This window comes from Opisthocomus hoazin, chromosome 7 (genome assembly GCF_030867145.1).
Source record: "Opisthocomus hoazin isolate bOpiHoa1 chromosome 7, bOpiHoa1.hap1, whole genome shotgun sequence".
Taxonomy (NCBI): Eukaryota; Metazoa; Chordata; class Aves; order Opisthocomiformes; family Opisthocomidae; genus Opisthocomus; species Opisthocomus hoazin.
The window spans coordinates 48,141,710-48,157,712 of NC_134420.1; positions in this window are offsets into that span (position 1 = coordinate 48,141,710).

Below are 16,003 nucleotides of genomic sequence, written 5' to 3' on the forward strand. Positions count from 1 at the left end.
TCTGTGCTTTGGCATATGACAGGTCCTTTAGCTTCATGCTGTAAATTCCCCCTCTGGGCTACAGCACAGCCCTCGTTTCTTCAATTCTGGGTGCTTGAAATAACACCCCTCAAATAATACTTACACCTGAGGGCTACAGGGACACCACATGTAGTTCGGAGGTGACCACGGGCCAAGTGCTGTGTGATGTGGATGAGGTGAGCGCATCTGAGTGTACTGCCTGGCCCTTCCACCGCAGAACAGTTCCTGGCCCTGCTTCAGTTGGTATGGTAGATGCTGCCTGTGTCAGCACTCTATATAAATGAACTCTGGCAGCTTAGAGGATTTATCTCACTGTAAGGTGTTCAGTGCTCCAAAAAGAATCATGATGACCACAGTGTTTGGTAAACTGCTCCCAAATCATCCTAAATATTGGGTGGGATTTAAGGGAAACGTGAACTAATGTTTTTCACTCAAAGGTAGATAAGTAGCTGTAGCTGGAGACACAGTGAAATAACACACAAGGAAACATGTTACTCTACCTGGCTGTTTATCTTCAAGATCTTTGTTTCAGTCTGCGAGCTGAGGGACATAGCAAACTGATGGGATGGTTTCCACAGCTTTCAGAACTGCAGAATGATACTCATACAAGCTAACTCCCCCAGAAGCGATGTTCCCAATTAGGAACATGTATTTGAGGAAATTTTTGTGTGTACTCTGTATACTTCTACGTTCCTAGGGTCCCTAGTGAGGGCAAATGCTTCACTAGGTATGGCTTCTGGCTCTCAGTCCCAGCACATTTAGTCAAGACCTGAACTTGTAATTGCCTTCCTAATGAAACTACTTTTGTTGTAGCTTTAATCCTTGTTGCAGAAATGTACTACAGGAGTGTAGACATGGCACTTCAGGACATGGGTTAGCAGGCATGGTGGTGTTGGGTTGATGGTTGGACTGGATGATCTTCGAGGTCTTTTCCAACCTTAATGATTCTGTGATATTAAGACAGCAGTTCTGGACTGAGAAATATCTGTGTGTGTGTGATCAAAGTGCCAACCAATTCCATTTGCTCAATGTGTGGAATTGAGTATAATGCCATGCAGTCAAACCCCAGCAAAATCTCTCTCTTTCCAAACCACTGTATGACCAAAGTCTGCATTATTTTTCCCCTCCATGCCACATTGTCACTGGCTGTTTTAACATCAGATACTGGCTGCTGCTAAAGGCCTGAACTGTTGTGTGCATGTGAGAATGATTATCACAGCTAATTTAAGGCACGTGTAGCTGCACAGGGAATGACCTCACAGCTTCCAATCTTGTCGTAAATGTCGCTTAATTACTGGATATTGCATGACAGATTGTGCCCTGCAGGTCATCAGACAGTGTGGTAAAGACCAGCTTTGACTCTTAACCAAGGGTTTGTATTTCCTTTTAAGATACATCATGCACTAAAATAATCATCTGTGTTTATGAAGACAAAGTGTTTATTATATAATGATTTCCACCCTAGGATCTCGGAGCTCCTTATGGGCACTAATGATTGAAGTGTTCTGTTCTGCAGCTTACCATGAGCCATTCAGAGCAGCATTTGAGTACTTTCCCATTAACCTCAAATGTGACTAATACGCAAATATGTGGTTTGTTCCCCTCTCCTCTCCCCAGCAGATTCTGTGTTGCAGTGTCTTTGCACTGCAGGTGAAAGCAGCATAGCTTGCAGTCTGGATGGGCAGATACTGAAGGGTCTTTAGTCGCTAGGGAGCTCATTCTTCAAATTAGGACAGTTCTCTGGAAAATGGGGTCTCTTGCACAGGCAAGCATTACATTATTGCAGAATCTTCTTGTGCCAGAGGGTCAGAGTTGTTGCCTACAGTCTATCTTGGTGTTTCAGGAGACCTTTATTTTCATGTACTGGTGCCAGGCCACCGAGTGCCTTGAAGGTGACAACCTCGGCTTTTCGCTGGCTCAGTTAACTGTCCCTCGGAACCATATGAAGCAGGTGAAGAGTGTGATCCCATCTTATTAGCCAGGTAAATTGAGGTGCTGAAATTACAGTTTCAGGATAGCTTAAATCAATCTACATGTGTGGTCCTGCTGTCTTCTCTGTTCCCACCCATGTGATTGTTTCCTTCCTGACTTCTACACAGTTGCTTGTCTGACCTCTCAGTGAAATGGTTCAGGAAGCTGCACTGGCACAATGAACATATTAATGTGGGAGGGCTGAGTTCCAGCTGGGCTGAGTCCCTGACCAAAGTTACTGCTGGATCAGTTAAATGCTAATACCAGAGCAATGAAAGTGGCAGACCTTGCAGCTGACAGAGCTGTATAAGCTCCTGTGGAACAGTATATTGAGGGCATAAGTGATTTGCCTAAATTCATTTGGAGTGCTGACTGTTCAGAGCGTGTGCTAAAATCCTGATGTTTTATCATGAGGGTGGTCAAACACTGGAGCAGGTTGCCCAGAGAGGCTGTGGAACCTCCAGCCTTGGAGGTCATCAGAACTTGACTGGCTGAGGCCCTGAGCAGCCTGCTCTGACTGGCCCTGCTTTGAGCAGTGTTGGGCTAGGTGGCCTCCAGAGACCCCTTCCCAACCTATGCAATGCATTGAGTCTGTGCTCGGTGGGATCAGCTGGGTCAGGGAGAGCAGAGGAGTAGTGCTCTGGTGGTGTGTGTGAAAGCAGCTGAGTGGTAACACACAGGGTTTCTGGCAAGGAGCTACTCCAGATCTGTGAAATATCTCTACGTATATGTATGAGCATCTCTAAGATCTGGATGACATGCTCTGACACATCTGTTGTGTGATGACAGGACCAGCAGCAGCACCACCCATAACCAGCAGTTTAATACACCAGCTTTGCTGTCTGTAGTGGGTTGCTAGCTCTCCCGGGTGACAGAAAGGAGCCTGTGCGTACCCTTCCCTGTCCCCGCTGCTGTTAGCTAGCCAGGCGACGGAGGAGAGCGGCTTGTGCAGAGCTCCCGATGCCCAGGGATGAAGGCTGAAGTTCTCATTCGTTTCTGCCTCCCCTGGAATGGGGGTGTGTTAACCCAGGCCAGGAGAGCAGGGTGGAGAGACTGGCATGGGAATGCCTGAAACCACCCACCTGGTTGCACCCCTGAGGCAGCGCTTTTAGGCTTGGCCATCTCTAAACCCAGGTCTCTGGGGTCCCGAGACTTCCATCCACTGGGGTTTCTTTCCCCGGTGTCTGATTTTGCATCCGTGTCGGTGGGTGAAGTGCTGTAGGTTAAACCAATATGCTGTAGTTTTTACTGGAAGTGACAGAAGCGTGGAAATGTCTTTATGGCCTTGGTGTTCAGTTTCATGATGGATGTGAGCACGATCCTGAGCTGTAGCAAAGCTGTCCAGTAAAATGGCACAGGGCTGCTCGAGTCTCGTGGGTTTTGGCAGTCCCCTCCAGGTCCTGTGTCAGTGGAAGAGTCTTGGTGCTACTTGGGATTTCATCATCCCAGTGCCTGGAGTCATGTGGTTATGTAAGAATTTAAATTTCAACTTTTGTTAAGCATGTGTTTGGATCTCGAGGTGAAGGAGGAGAGTTGGGCAACATGAACTCTGTCACCCCAGACGCTGGAAGGAATAAGCAACGTTCAGCGCTTACAGCAGCAGTATCCAGCCCGGGAGTTACTGGGCATCTGGCTCGTGGGCTGGCACCCGTGGGTGCAGCCGGCCGGGCAGCCCCCTCCACCCGACTCCCGTCTCTCTGTGCTTCGTCCAGGTCCCCGCACAGGTCCCCTGCCCCGCTTCCTCGCCCGGTGAGGGCATTCCGCAGTGCTCTCAGCCGGCCGGGTCCCTGCCCCGCTCCCACCCGCAGCCCCGGGCAGCCCGGCGCGTTGTTGCAGCCTGGCAGGAATGCTGCTGGTCTGGTGGGTGAGCCTTCATTCCTCGCCTTTCACTGCTCCCTGCTGGTCTGGAAGCGGAGCGCTGGGGGAGGGAAGCAGGAGCGACTGGCTCTAGTTGAGGAGCGCTGGATTAGGATGCTCTGACCCTGCAGGTCGTTACTCCAGCCATTGGCTCAAAGCAGGTTGAACACGACTGCGTTGCTCACTGCATTGTCCAGCTGGGTTTCGAATGTCGCTGGGAATGGAGGTTCCGCACCCTCTCTGGGCAACTTGGTCCAGTGTTTGACCACCCTTACAGTAAAAAATCAGAATCTCAGGGACATGCTTTGATGAGTTCCCAAACTTTTTATAAATTCCAAACACTTTCTCAGCAAAGTGGCTCCTCAGCCAGGTGGCACGCTGTACTGTTGCATGGGGTTATTTCCTCCCAGGTGAGGGACTTTGCATTTGATTTTTTTTGAACTTCATGAGGTTCCTATCAGCTGTTTATCCATCCTTTTAGGATTCCTCTAAGTAGCAGTACTACTCTCTAAGTATATCAGCCACTACCCCTAATTTTGTATTGTGTGTGAATTTGCTGGCTGTATGCTTTGTCACATCATCCAGGGTGTTGGGAAAGGCATCATGGAGTATTGGCCCTGGTATTGATCCTTGAGAGATGCTGCTTGACTGCACTGGTTGTCACTTGGACTTTGTACTGCTGATCAGCTTTGAGCTTGGTGCTCCATCCAGTTTTCAACCTGCTTCACTGTTCATGTACCCAGTGACTATCTCACTGATTTGGCTATAAAGTTACTAGGGGAGATGGCATTGAGAGCCTCACTGAAATCAATTAGTGGCTCAGTCAGAACCGGAGGGCTGATGCTCCACACATAGTGCAGCAGCCTGCTTTGCCAGCTGCGCCAGACAGACTCTCCAGTCCTCTCCACAAAACCTCTACCCGTCGCTCACCTGATCCCATCTCCCATCTGCACTGACACTGCTCTCAGGCTGCCCTCCTCGCTCTCGCCCATCTGCTTTCCAGCGATTGCTGGGCCTCACAAGCGTGCTTCCTGGGACAGGAACAGGTAGGCAGGCAGACTTTTCATGGAACAGACAGGTTGTTTATACATGGCCAGACTTGCTCTCAGAGTCTTTTGCTTTGCTGTGTATCTGCTGTGCAGTCTGATAATTGAAATACCTTTTGATGAAATCTCCTGCTTAATCCTCTCAAATATGTACATGTGCTGATATTGAGTCTAGTTTGCCTAATGAAGCTTTGGACAGAGTGGTCTGTTCCTGCGAACACCATGCAGACCAGGGGCCTGGCAACCGCTTATCAGATTTTGCCCTAGGAAATAGTAAGAAGTCTGAGAGAGACTGTGGGGTTGGGATCTGGCAGAGACTGTGGGGCTGGGATCTGGCGCTTGTGAAACGTGCTGAAGACTGAAGCACAGCACACAAGGAGCTTGGACTCACACAGGCTGTGCTAGTCAGGGGAAGAGCTTTGCTTTTGTTTATGCTGTGAACTCTTGTTTTTTTAATTTGAACTGTGTTCTGCAGGAAGGACTTGGAGAGATCTTGGGCTGAGCCTGTCTTGGGCCAGTGAGAGAGCCCAATACTGAACAGTCAACAGAGGCCAGGTCCTTGAAGGAGCGTCTTGCTGTAATTACCGTGCTGGCAGCCGATGTTCAGGTGGCACTGGGGCTGAAGGGCTCTTTGGAAATAGAGGAGGCTGTAGGGCTTGTTGGATTCAAACATTGCGCTGTGTGTATAAGTTGGGGGTGATTTCTAAAGTCAGTAAAAAGGTAGGAAAATACAGCCCTGGTGGAGGGTACTTCAAAACTCTCTGCACTGCTTTTAAATGACTTATGTCCTTGCTGCAAAGTGGATAGCAAGAAAAAGGACCTGTCCACATATGGCTCATGACATTTATTTCTCATAGCTTGAACTGAGAACAGAAATCCCTGTGTAGCAAGAAGGGAAGTTGAGGAGTGAGACTTGGATAAGAGTTTGGGTGAAGTGTACAGTAGAGCTTCCTGCTCTGTGAGCAGCCGCACTGCAGCTGATTCTCAAAAGTTAGCTGGTCTTCACTCCTTGCGCAGTGGAGGATGGAAGACAAGTTAGGAGACTTCTGAACCCAGCACGGACCTGTCGCTGCTGCTGCTGTCTCTGATGTCCGGGACTTTTACATGGCTGAAGAGTGGGCAGGGAACAGATGCTGAGGGCAACTTGGAAATGGCTGTGGGGAGCTGAGGAGGTGGGGCGCCCCGAAGCCGCAGTGGTGCAGACATGCCAGGTGCAGCATCAGAAGGGTGGCTTCCCAAGCCTGCAAAGGTCTGTCCAAACCCAGTTGACCACTGTGTGGTAGGTGCTATACAGTGCTTTGTTGGGTCTGCAATTTGTAACAGTCCAGAAACAGTCACGCTTCTAGTTGTTTTTCTTTCCTTGCTCTCGTCAAAGAAGCATCTACAGGTTTAAACTAGTCTGATCTCTTGACTTCTGTAGTACCTGACAGTCTGCTGTGTCCAGCTGCTCACCATGCCAGACCAGAGAACCAACCCTGTGTCGTTTGAGATACATTCACTTCGTTGCACTTGCTTGAGTCGACTGGCCATTTGTGTCTTGTCTCCAGAGTGGCCCATGGAGGTCTCTTTTCAAAAATGACATAACTAATTTAATGATTTTCTTTTCTTGCTCAGCAGCATCTTTCTTCACCCCTGTCTGCTGACACTCAGCATGTTGAAAACAGAGCAGTGGGAGCCCTGGTCATCGCAGTTAGTCATGCGATAGAAATGGCCACTGTTGTGCTTGTAATGATGGTTAATTACCTGGATTTGAAAGGAAACAGTTTGTTAGCAGTAATGCACCTATAGAGTCCTGCCTGTTTTACATGCCCTGCTCTGTTCTCAAGACCTTCAGAATAAAAATGGAGACATAGTGAAATGTACAGGCAGTATCAAACGCTGTCTCTTGTTTTGTTGATGCTGGGAGCGGGGCCGTTTTGCTCTGCTGAGTTTCCTTGTGAGTGAAGGGTGTTGTGAATCCCAGGAAAATTGTCTTCCTCGCCTGAGGACTGTCAAGCACATTCCTGCCCTTGCCTTTGGGAGCCCTGTCATTGGAGTTGCAGAGCTGTGGATGGTGTCTGCAGAATGATCTCAATGACACAGAAGGAGTGGGCTTTGCTGAGGCGGTCTAATAGCTCCAGAACCTTAGGAACCTCCTCCTGTTGCTGAGACTGACAGTAAAGGCCTTCTCCTGCTGGTGTCCTCTGCCCAAATCCCTTGGTACATGAGTGCCTATCAAAGCTGGAGAGGCTGGAGGAGTCCAGCCAGGTGTTTGGCTAATGCTTCACAAAGGAGCAAGTTTTCCCTTTGCTTCCCTCTACACTGCAATCCTCCTGCTGACAGGCAAGATGTTAAAATAAAGGCTGCGTGGCCCCCCGTTGGTTCTACCCAAGGCTTTTTTTTTCCTTTTTTTTTTTTTTTTTTTCCCCGTGGAAGCTTTACATGCAAAGTCTTGCAAAAAAAAAAAATAAAAAATCACAGCACCAGCAACTTTCTTGGCATCTCTGGGATTGTGGCTCCTCCTGCCCCTCCGGCCTTCAGAAACGTACTTGGCAGAGCTGCCCGCGTAGAAAAACAAATGCATCCCAAACCAAAACAAACAGACTTGGGTGTTGGTAGTGAATGGGCCAACACTGTGCGCTGGCGTCATCTCTGCCCACTGCCAGCACGTTGTCATAGGAACAGCTGGATTATTTTACAATCCAGCTGTGGAGCCAATTCTCCAAAGGAGTAGCCTGGAGGGAGGAGAGAGGGGCGGGCAGAAGGGAGCACTGCTGCTTTTTTGGTAACTACGAGGGAGGAGGAGTGTTAGTGGAGAGAGGGAGGGAGGGATTACCATCGAGTGCCATCTATCATAGCCTGAAACTGCAACCAGTCATTTCCAGATCACTGACTCTCCGCTGTTAGCTGCATCTGGGAATGACAAGCTGCCCCCTGGGAGAAGGGGGAGTGAGGAAAAAGGCAAATCTTCTTGTGTCGAGGCTGATCACAGCATGTTGTCCTGCAGTGGCCGTGGCTTGCCAGCTGCAGGGAGGGCCATGCACCTGTATGGGGCCCCACCAGCCCAGAACGTTGGAGCTGAGCAAGTGATGGGTGTTGGCTCACCAGGAGAAAGATTCCTTGCAGTTTCCCTTGCCATCTCCAAAATCCTCGTTGCCCCGCTTCCCTTCTGGGAGCTCGCTGGATCCCGGTTTGAGGCTGCGGAGCACTGAGGGCGTCGTAGGTACCTAAGCGGAGGTTTAGTCTTCGTACCAAACTGACCGCGCTTGGTCCGGTGGCGGGGTGTTTGCTCTCGAGGTGAGCTCCGGGCCGTGTGGTTTGGCAAGCCACGCTGGCTCTGTGCTCGGCGCGTGCCCTGTGATGAAGGCTTGGTGACAAAGGCTAAGAGCCCGCCGCGGTTGTGAGAACGAGCGAAAGCGGTGCCTTCGGCCCGGTACCGCTGGGGCTGCGGCCGGTCGCTCCTGTGGGCGGGGAGCCTGGCAGGAGGAAGGCCGCCGGCTGCGGGAGTGCTCCCGGCCCAGGGGAAGCGCGAAGGCCGCAGAGCCTCGGCGAGGGGGGCGCGGGGGTCAGCAGCGCGCTCCTGCGCCGCGCCCGGCCCTGGTTCCGCTGCGGCGCCTGGCGTGAGACCCCCCGGTCCCGCTGTGGCCCGTTTCGGTGCCGTGAGCGGCGTGGCGGCGGCAGCTGCTGGCGCCGCGCTTCCCGGTGGCGCCTGCGAGCCGCGGCCGGTAGAGGGCGCGGACGGTCGGGCCTGCTCGCGGCGGCGGGGCGCACCGCCTCCCGGCCCGCCCCCGCGCGGCCCGGCCCGCCCCGCCCCGCCGCGGCTGGGCTGCGGGCGGTCTGAGGCGGCTGTGTCGGCGCGCCGGGGGCTCCCGGGCCGGGCTGGGCCGGGCCAGCCGCCCCCGGCCGCCGCGCTCGCCTGACCTGGGGCGACACACCGGGGCTGGCGGCTGCCGCCTCTCGGCGCTGTCCGCCGGCGCTGCGGCCTGGCGTGGCTCTGCGGCGGTGCTCCGTATGGCGGTCACAGGGACGGACGTCCCAGCAAGAGCTGAGCGTGGTCTGACGGCCAGGATAGGTGAATTAACCTGCCCGAGAAACCAGGGTCCTGCTTCCCACTTGCTGAGTCATCCGGCTGCTCTGATAGGTCTGGCTGGCTCTGGAGACCCCTTCCCGCAGTAAAGTCTGCAGATGACACCAAATTGGACCATAGTGTTGATCTGCTTGAGGGTAGGAAGGCTCTGCAGAGGGATCCAGGCAGGCGGGATCGATGGGCCGAGGCTGGTTGTGTGAGGTTCAACAAGGCCAAGTGCCGGGTCCTGCACTTGAGTCACGACAACCCCATGCAACGCTACAGGCTTGGGGAGGAGTGGCTGGAGAGCTGCCCGGCAGAAAAGGACCTGGGGGTACTGGTCAACATCTGTCTGAACAGGAGCCAGCAGTGTGCCCAGGTGGCCAAGGCGGCCAACGGCATCCTGGCTTGTGTCAGGAATAGTGTGGCCAGCAGGAGTAGGGAGGTGATCCTGCCCCTGTACTCGGCACTGGTGAGGCCGCAGCTGGAGTACTGTGTTCAGTTTTGGGCCCCTCACGACAAGAAGGACATTGAGTTGCAGGAGCGTGTCCAGAGAAGGGCAGTGAGGCTGGTGAGGGGTCTAGAGAACAAGTCTTATGAGGAGCGGCTGAAGGAACTGGGGTTGTTTAGTCTGGAGCAAAGGAGGCTGAGAGGAGACCTTATCACTTGCTGCAACTACCTGAAAGGAGGTTGTAATGAGGTGGGTGTTGGTCTTTTCTCCAAAGTAACAGGCAATAGGACAAGGGGAAATGGCCTCAAGTTGTGTCAGGGGAGGTTTAGACTGGACATTACGAAAAATTTCTTCAACAAAAGGGCTATCAAGCATTGAAACAGGCTGCCCAGGGAAGTGGTTGAGTCACTATCCCTGGAAGTATTTGAAAGATGTGTCGATGTGGTGCTTAGGAACATGGTTTAGTGGTGGACTTGTCAGTACTAGGTTAACGGTTAGACTCAGTGATGAGTGCATGGCAGATAAGAACCACAGAATGCCAGGGGGCTTGGGAGAATCTGTCATCGTGATTTTACCCTTTGTTGGAATTCAGAAAAGATACTGAGCCATTTTCCGTACTTCACTTGGCGTTTTTGTTTGTCTCAGGTATGGATTGATGCTGTATGTACAGACTAGGGTCTATGGCAGATCTGAAAGGGGAGTATCTGTCCTGTACCTTACTGGTTCTTAACATTTTAATAAAATACAGGTCAGAGTTGCAAAGAAATATTTTAGGCACTGCAGTATCTTCTTCCATCCCTCCTGCTTTCTCTGTTCTTCTGGTTCCTCGCAGTGGTCTCTGTTGACCCTGCCAGTGAAGAATTGCAGCCCCCTTTAGGGACACGGTTGGCAGAGCTTTGAGTATTCGCATCCAGCCTAGCTTTCAGCATGCGGGCTTCTTTACCAGTGCATCTCCAAACTTGTGAGAGAAGCTCCAGTGAGAACTGGCAGCTTTAAATTATTTGCAGGATTTGGGCTTACTAGTAAAGACACCTGTTTGAAGAAATGACTTCTGGGCTTTTTCAGTAGTGCAGTTCTGGATCTGGCCCCTGTTCTGGAGGAGTTATTTACAGATTAAAATAGCACCAGAGAAGGGGTCAGAATTTAGCCCGTAAAATATACAAAGAACATTCTTTGCCTGGCATCTAAACTGCCGCTCCAGTTATTTCCACATTTTCGAGGAGATACAGAGATTCCTCTTTTCTCATTGTATTTTTGGTCTCTACTGCTTTGGGGACACGTTTGAGGAGGCAAGCTGCAGGCAGTGACTAATGAAGTGTCTCAGATGTCTTTCCATGATGAGACAGCCACCAGTGTGGAAAATACTGTCCTTTTTCTGCGGGGAATTTTGTCTCTTGCTCTCTGCTATAGGGAACCCACTTTCTTGTTCTTCTTTATTTTAGCCTTCAGCAGAGGTGGAAGATTTAGGGGGTTTCAAGCAAATCAGCAGCACCTTTTTTTCTAGAGCTTCAGGAGATTCTTACAACTGTGATGTTCAGGTTAGACTTTGTTTCCAACTTATCCCCAGTCTCAGGTGTTACAAATTTACCCAGACCCGTCTCCCAGTGCAGCCCATCACCGTGACACTGTGCCATCGGCTGAGCAGACCTGCCAACCCTACTGCTGTTGTGCACACTCTGTTGAGCCGCGTGATTTGGCCAGAGCTGTGGCACCAGGCAATAGCTGCCGGCATGCTGATATGCAGGCAAATGGCTGTTGCTAGTGCATGGATCAGCTCTTGTGATGTGTGTAACGAGAGCAGCAGTTGCTGGGTCCCTAGATTTTGCTTCTATGCAATGTAGGATCTCTGGTTGTTGGTGATACAGCTGTATGGGGCTTTTACTTTTCAAAAGGTTGGCATTGATGGGTAACAGGACTGTCCATCGGTAGATATTACTGAAGATGAGACGTGGAAGCTGGGGCAGAATGTGGAAAGCAAACAGAGAGAAGAGAAAATAAAATTCATACAGGGTAATTGCAAGAGGGCAGGGGAGGTGTGACATCATTGGCTTTCATGGGGAGTACAACCCCTTGGTGTGGGTCTAGGGAGGAGCAGGCAGCTGAGAACAAGATTGTCCCGTGGAATTACCTGGGCTGAGCCTGATCCCCGTTAGCACTTTGAGGATGCTATGGGGTAGCTGGAGCCTAACTCTGCTCCAGGAGTTCCCCAGCAGTGACAGGTTCCCGACAAGGTGAACCCGAGACCCTGGAAAGTGACCCGGGGTTCAGCACCCAGGCTGCTGTGCCACTGCTCCTGCCAGTCGTGGTGGTGATGCCAGTGCAGGGGAACACACGCAGCAGAGTTAGAGCGCGCTGCTGCCCAGCTCCTTCTGCCTTTCAAGTTCTGTCTTTTCTTAGTGGTACTATGCAAGGCACTCGTGGCCAGTGATAGATCTGGACCTCTTGTGCTTGGTGCTGCATTCCCAGAAGATAAGCAGTCCAACACTGAACCAGTGCTTAGCTGCACTTTCAGACAGAACTGCCTATGCAAAAATGAGTTTCAGGCAATCCAGTGCATTGTTAGTCCAGGTTTTACTCAGACTCCTGAGAGTGTCTTGTAAGGAGTCCAAATGCTTTTCTGAAAAGCATCTTTAACAGACAGTCCTTCAGAGACCCTGAATGTATGTGTTTGGTATCCTGAACTGGAAAAGTAGATAGCAGTGGTGTTGCTGGGTCTTGGCATTTGGTGCCCTTCCAAGCATCAAGTATACCACTGGCCTTCAAGTAGTAAGGTATTAAAATATAATTTTGTGACATGTCAGAGTTGATTCCTCTTCCTCTGATTGCAAGAGCTTTTCTGCTTGCAAGCTTTTCAATCTCCTGAGCTAGGTATCAGTTGTAATTTTTGTTTGTAAGGAAACATGATCACGTCAGCTTTGGCCCTTCAGTGTAGGCTTTAGCTAGCAGCAAACTTACTGGAATCACTTGATGATCAAAAATAAAGCTTGAGTGAAGACTTTCTCCAAAAAAAACAAATGTGCTTTTGCTCATCGTGCTTACAACCTTGGTATTGCTTCCATGAAATCCTGCAAAAGAGAAAGGCTTAAAAGTATGGACAAATGTGAAACTAATTAGCTCGGTGTCATTATCCAAGCCGAGTGAAGTGCTGAAAGAAAATAAACATTCTCAGTGAAACATAGCATGGATCTAAATAAATTCTTTCAGCTTTAGTAATAATCTGTAGTGCTTCCTTACTGAATGAACCACTGGAGAATTTTTTTATTTTAGAGCTGGGGCTGTACTCTGACACCATCACCGCCAAGTCTGCATGGTTCAGCACAGACCTGCTTTTCCAAAGGGCTTTTGCCACAGAGGCTGGGCCAGACTCTTGCTCCCTCTCCTATCAAAGTGTTTCTTTGTGCAGGCATGGTAGCTGCATGTGTCAACTAAGCATGCAGCTGCACGCACAGTTTTTCCTGTTGCTTTGGACTTTCTGCCTATTAGAGATCAGGCCATGAGTGATTATGGTTTTTAAATTTGCTTTGCAACTGGCATGTTCCCTGAGAGTGCCTTCATTTCCAGAAGTAGCTGGCCGATGGATTTGTCTTTAGATAAAGAATTTTCTCTGCTCTGCCCTGAGTGGAGCTTGTCATCTGCAGGGAGGATTGTAGCTGGAGTTATGTCTGCTGTGAAATTCCCGAGATTCCCATCACCACCCTCGTTTAAACATCCCCCAGCCCTGCTATAAACAAGTGAGAGACGCTCACCCTGCACCCTGGCTGGGAGCCAAGGATATCGGGCGCTCTGGCTGGAGGCAGAAGGGGAACACAGAAAATAGTGTCAAGTCGTGAATCATCTCAGTGAGGATCGACAGCCACCATCAACAAAACCAGACAAACCTGGGGCTGCTGCTTAATAAGCAGTTTATTTCTCATCAAAGTTAGAATGTGCAGGCAAGCTGGAAAGGCAGCAAAGCACCACTGGCAAGCAGCTGCCTGTGCTCCGTGCACCTAGGGTAGCTCCTCGCCACGTCCTGCTCCAGCAAGATACCTGTAAGGCTCTGGATGTAGTGTATGGACCTCTCAGCTGTTTCTGGCCAGTTTCCTAAGGTGACAAAGCCTATGTAATCATGGTGTTTACCATGGGGCCCTTCTGGCAACTTTTGAACATGCTGGACAGTTTCAACCAAATTTGAAATGAGTAGAAATTTCCAAGATTGTTACGTTTCTGCAGGTTTTGTGATGCTCTACAGGTGGACAGAAGAATCAGGACCAATTCAACACCGTGCCATGGGTGAGTGCAGCTGGTGTGGACCCTGGTCTGGCAGCTGTGACCCATATAGTCAGGGTGCGCATGTTGGTACGACAGCCAGCTCACACATACATTAGGACGAGCCAGAGCAGGGGATGGGAAGAGGTATGAAGAGAAAGCCAGGATTAATACAGTGCGGAAGAGGTGTACAAAGGCAAAAGACACCAATGTGCAAATTGGCTCACCAGCTGTTTGCTTCTGTTCCAAGATGCATATCCAGACCAACTTGTGCCTCTTCATTCTGGAAATAAATCTAGACAGTCTGTGCGTGTGAGGGAAGATTTAGATACACCTCTGTAGCTTCACGCATTGGGCGTGAGACTTAGTTGGTTGGCTGCATCCTAAGCTCCTCTCTAACTGGGTTTGAGGCTTGGAAATGGTGCCTCCATCCTGAAGGACTTTGGGGGGATTTAGGTGCAACCCACCAGCTCTTGGCAAGTTTCCAAGGTGGTGTGGCTTCTTTTCTTGGGACGTCCTTGCTGCCTGGTCTATATATGCTGTCCCCTTGCCTCAGGTGTATGAGACAACAAAGATTAGGGGGGTGCTACAGAGCAGGTCAAGTTTTCCTTGGGTACTGCCTATGCAGAAAGCTCGTGGGCCCACAGCCTGTAAGGGTTTTTTTTTGGCATAAACAACCTCATACCCAAGCAGGAAGCATAGTTTTTTGCGTTATGGAGTATCTTACCACATTACTCCAAAAGGGCTGTAGCTCTGTTTTGCAGGGTGTTCTCCTGCTGTACACCTGATACCAGTGGTTCCTTGCGATTACCTGTACACCCTGGGGCTTCCTGCTTCATCTGTTCCACGCTGCAGCATTTCTCATCTGGGATGATTTGCTAGGTTGTCTGTGTGCACTGTGACTCCGGGGTCACTTTGACCAGCCACCCTCCTCTCTGTTTGAATTGGGAGCGTGTGTGCTCTTGTCTGTGGCTCGAGGGTGCAGTCAGCCCCCTCTGGTTGCTGTGCCCCCTGCTTCTGCAAGGTTGTGCAAGGAAAGCTGAAACTTTCTTGCCAGAGGCGGGGAGCAAATTCAGTCTCCAGCAGACCTGGAACAACGAACAGCTCGGAGAAGGTGTGCTTCCAGGACACGTGCCAGCACTGAACCAGCACCAGTGGCAGGTTTACAGAAATGCCACGGGCAAAACAAGAGCTCTGGTAGTTCACAGGCTCCCCAAGTTTGACAGGCAATCATCCAGCCTCACCTCTTGTATAAAACTGGCCCCTTGATTTCATGTCGTTACCCCTGTCCCACACCCAATAATATGTGCTTGCCAGCAGTGCTTTTGGGAAGTTAACCAGCCTCAGTGCACAATCAAATGGAGACAGGGAATCTACCGTGTCTGTGGGTTGATCAGCCACACTCTACAAAACAGTGTTTTATTTCTAATCAAAAATTGCCTGGTTATGGCATCCGGCTGTGGTTCCCATTCTTCCTTTCTTTAGGAGATTAATGACTTTTTGAGTGCCCCATGTTTACTCCCTGGGATTACAGTGGGATAAAGGCACTTTCTTCTCTTCGGGAGGCTGAACAGGCTGAGCTTACTATGGGGCAAATAGTGCAGCTCTCAGCCATTGGAGTCTCTCTTCCCCCTCCATCCTCCAGTGGTCAACGTGCCCTTTAAAGCAGGGAAGTAATGTTTTTGCTAGTGTTGCACACTGGTGTCACATACTTTCCTTTACCCCTACCCTCCATGTCCTTCTCTGAGTGTCTACTGTGAGGACTCAGGCTGGATTTTAACCCATGTTCCCAAAGGGAAGTGCTTGGAGCTGTTTTATGTCATGCAAGGTCTATGTTGAATCAGAAAGGTACAAAACCAGCAGAAACAGAAAATGTTTACTGAGTTGTAAGGGCCAAAAGGAATTAATCACTGCAGGGAAATGGGCTCTCTCGTCTACACAGAAGGTGGGAGAGAGAGAAGAGAAAGTGCCTAGAAGGGAGAAAGGAAAGAAAGCTCCATGCAGTGTCCCTGTCAGTACCAAAACAGATCTCTGAAGAGAGAGAGGGGAAGCAATAGCAGCAGAAAGCTGCCAGAGCAGTGGCAGAGTAGAGCCATAGGAGCAGATCTCTTCCTGACTAAAGGCTGCCAGCTCTGGACCTTTGTGGTTACTTTGCTTTGGTGAGCACAGTAACCGCTGGCATGTACTTGTCTTTCTCATCTGTGGACTGCTTGCTAAACAGGACCAGTGGTGATACTGAGGGCAACATCCTAGCAGGAATGTAGCGGAGCTGTTGGATCAAATACTGGATTTGAACCAAACCAGTCCTGTTTTGGAGCAACTAAAATGTCCGGTGGGCTGGAAAAAGCTCTGGGGAACCTTGAC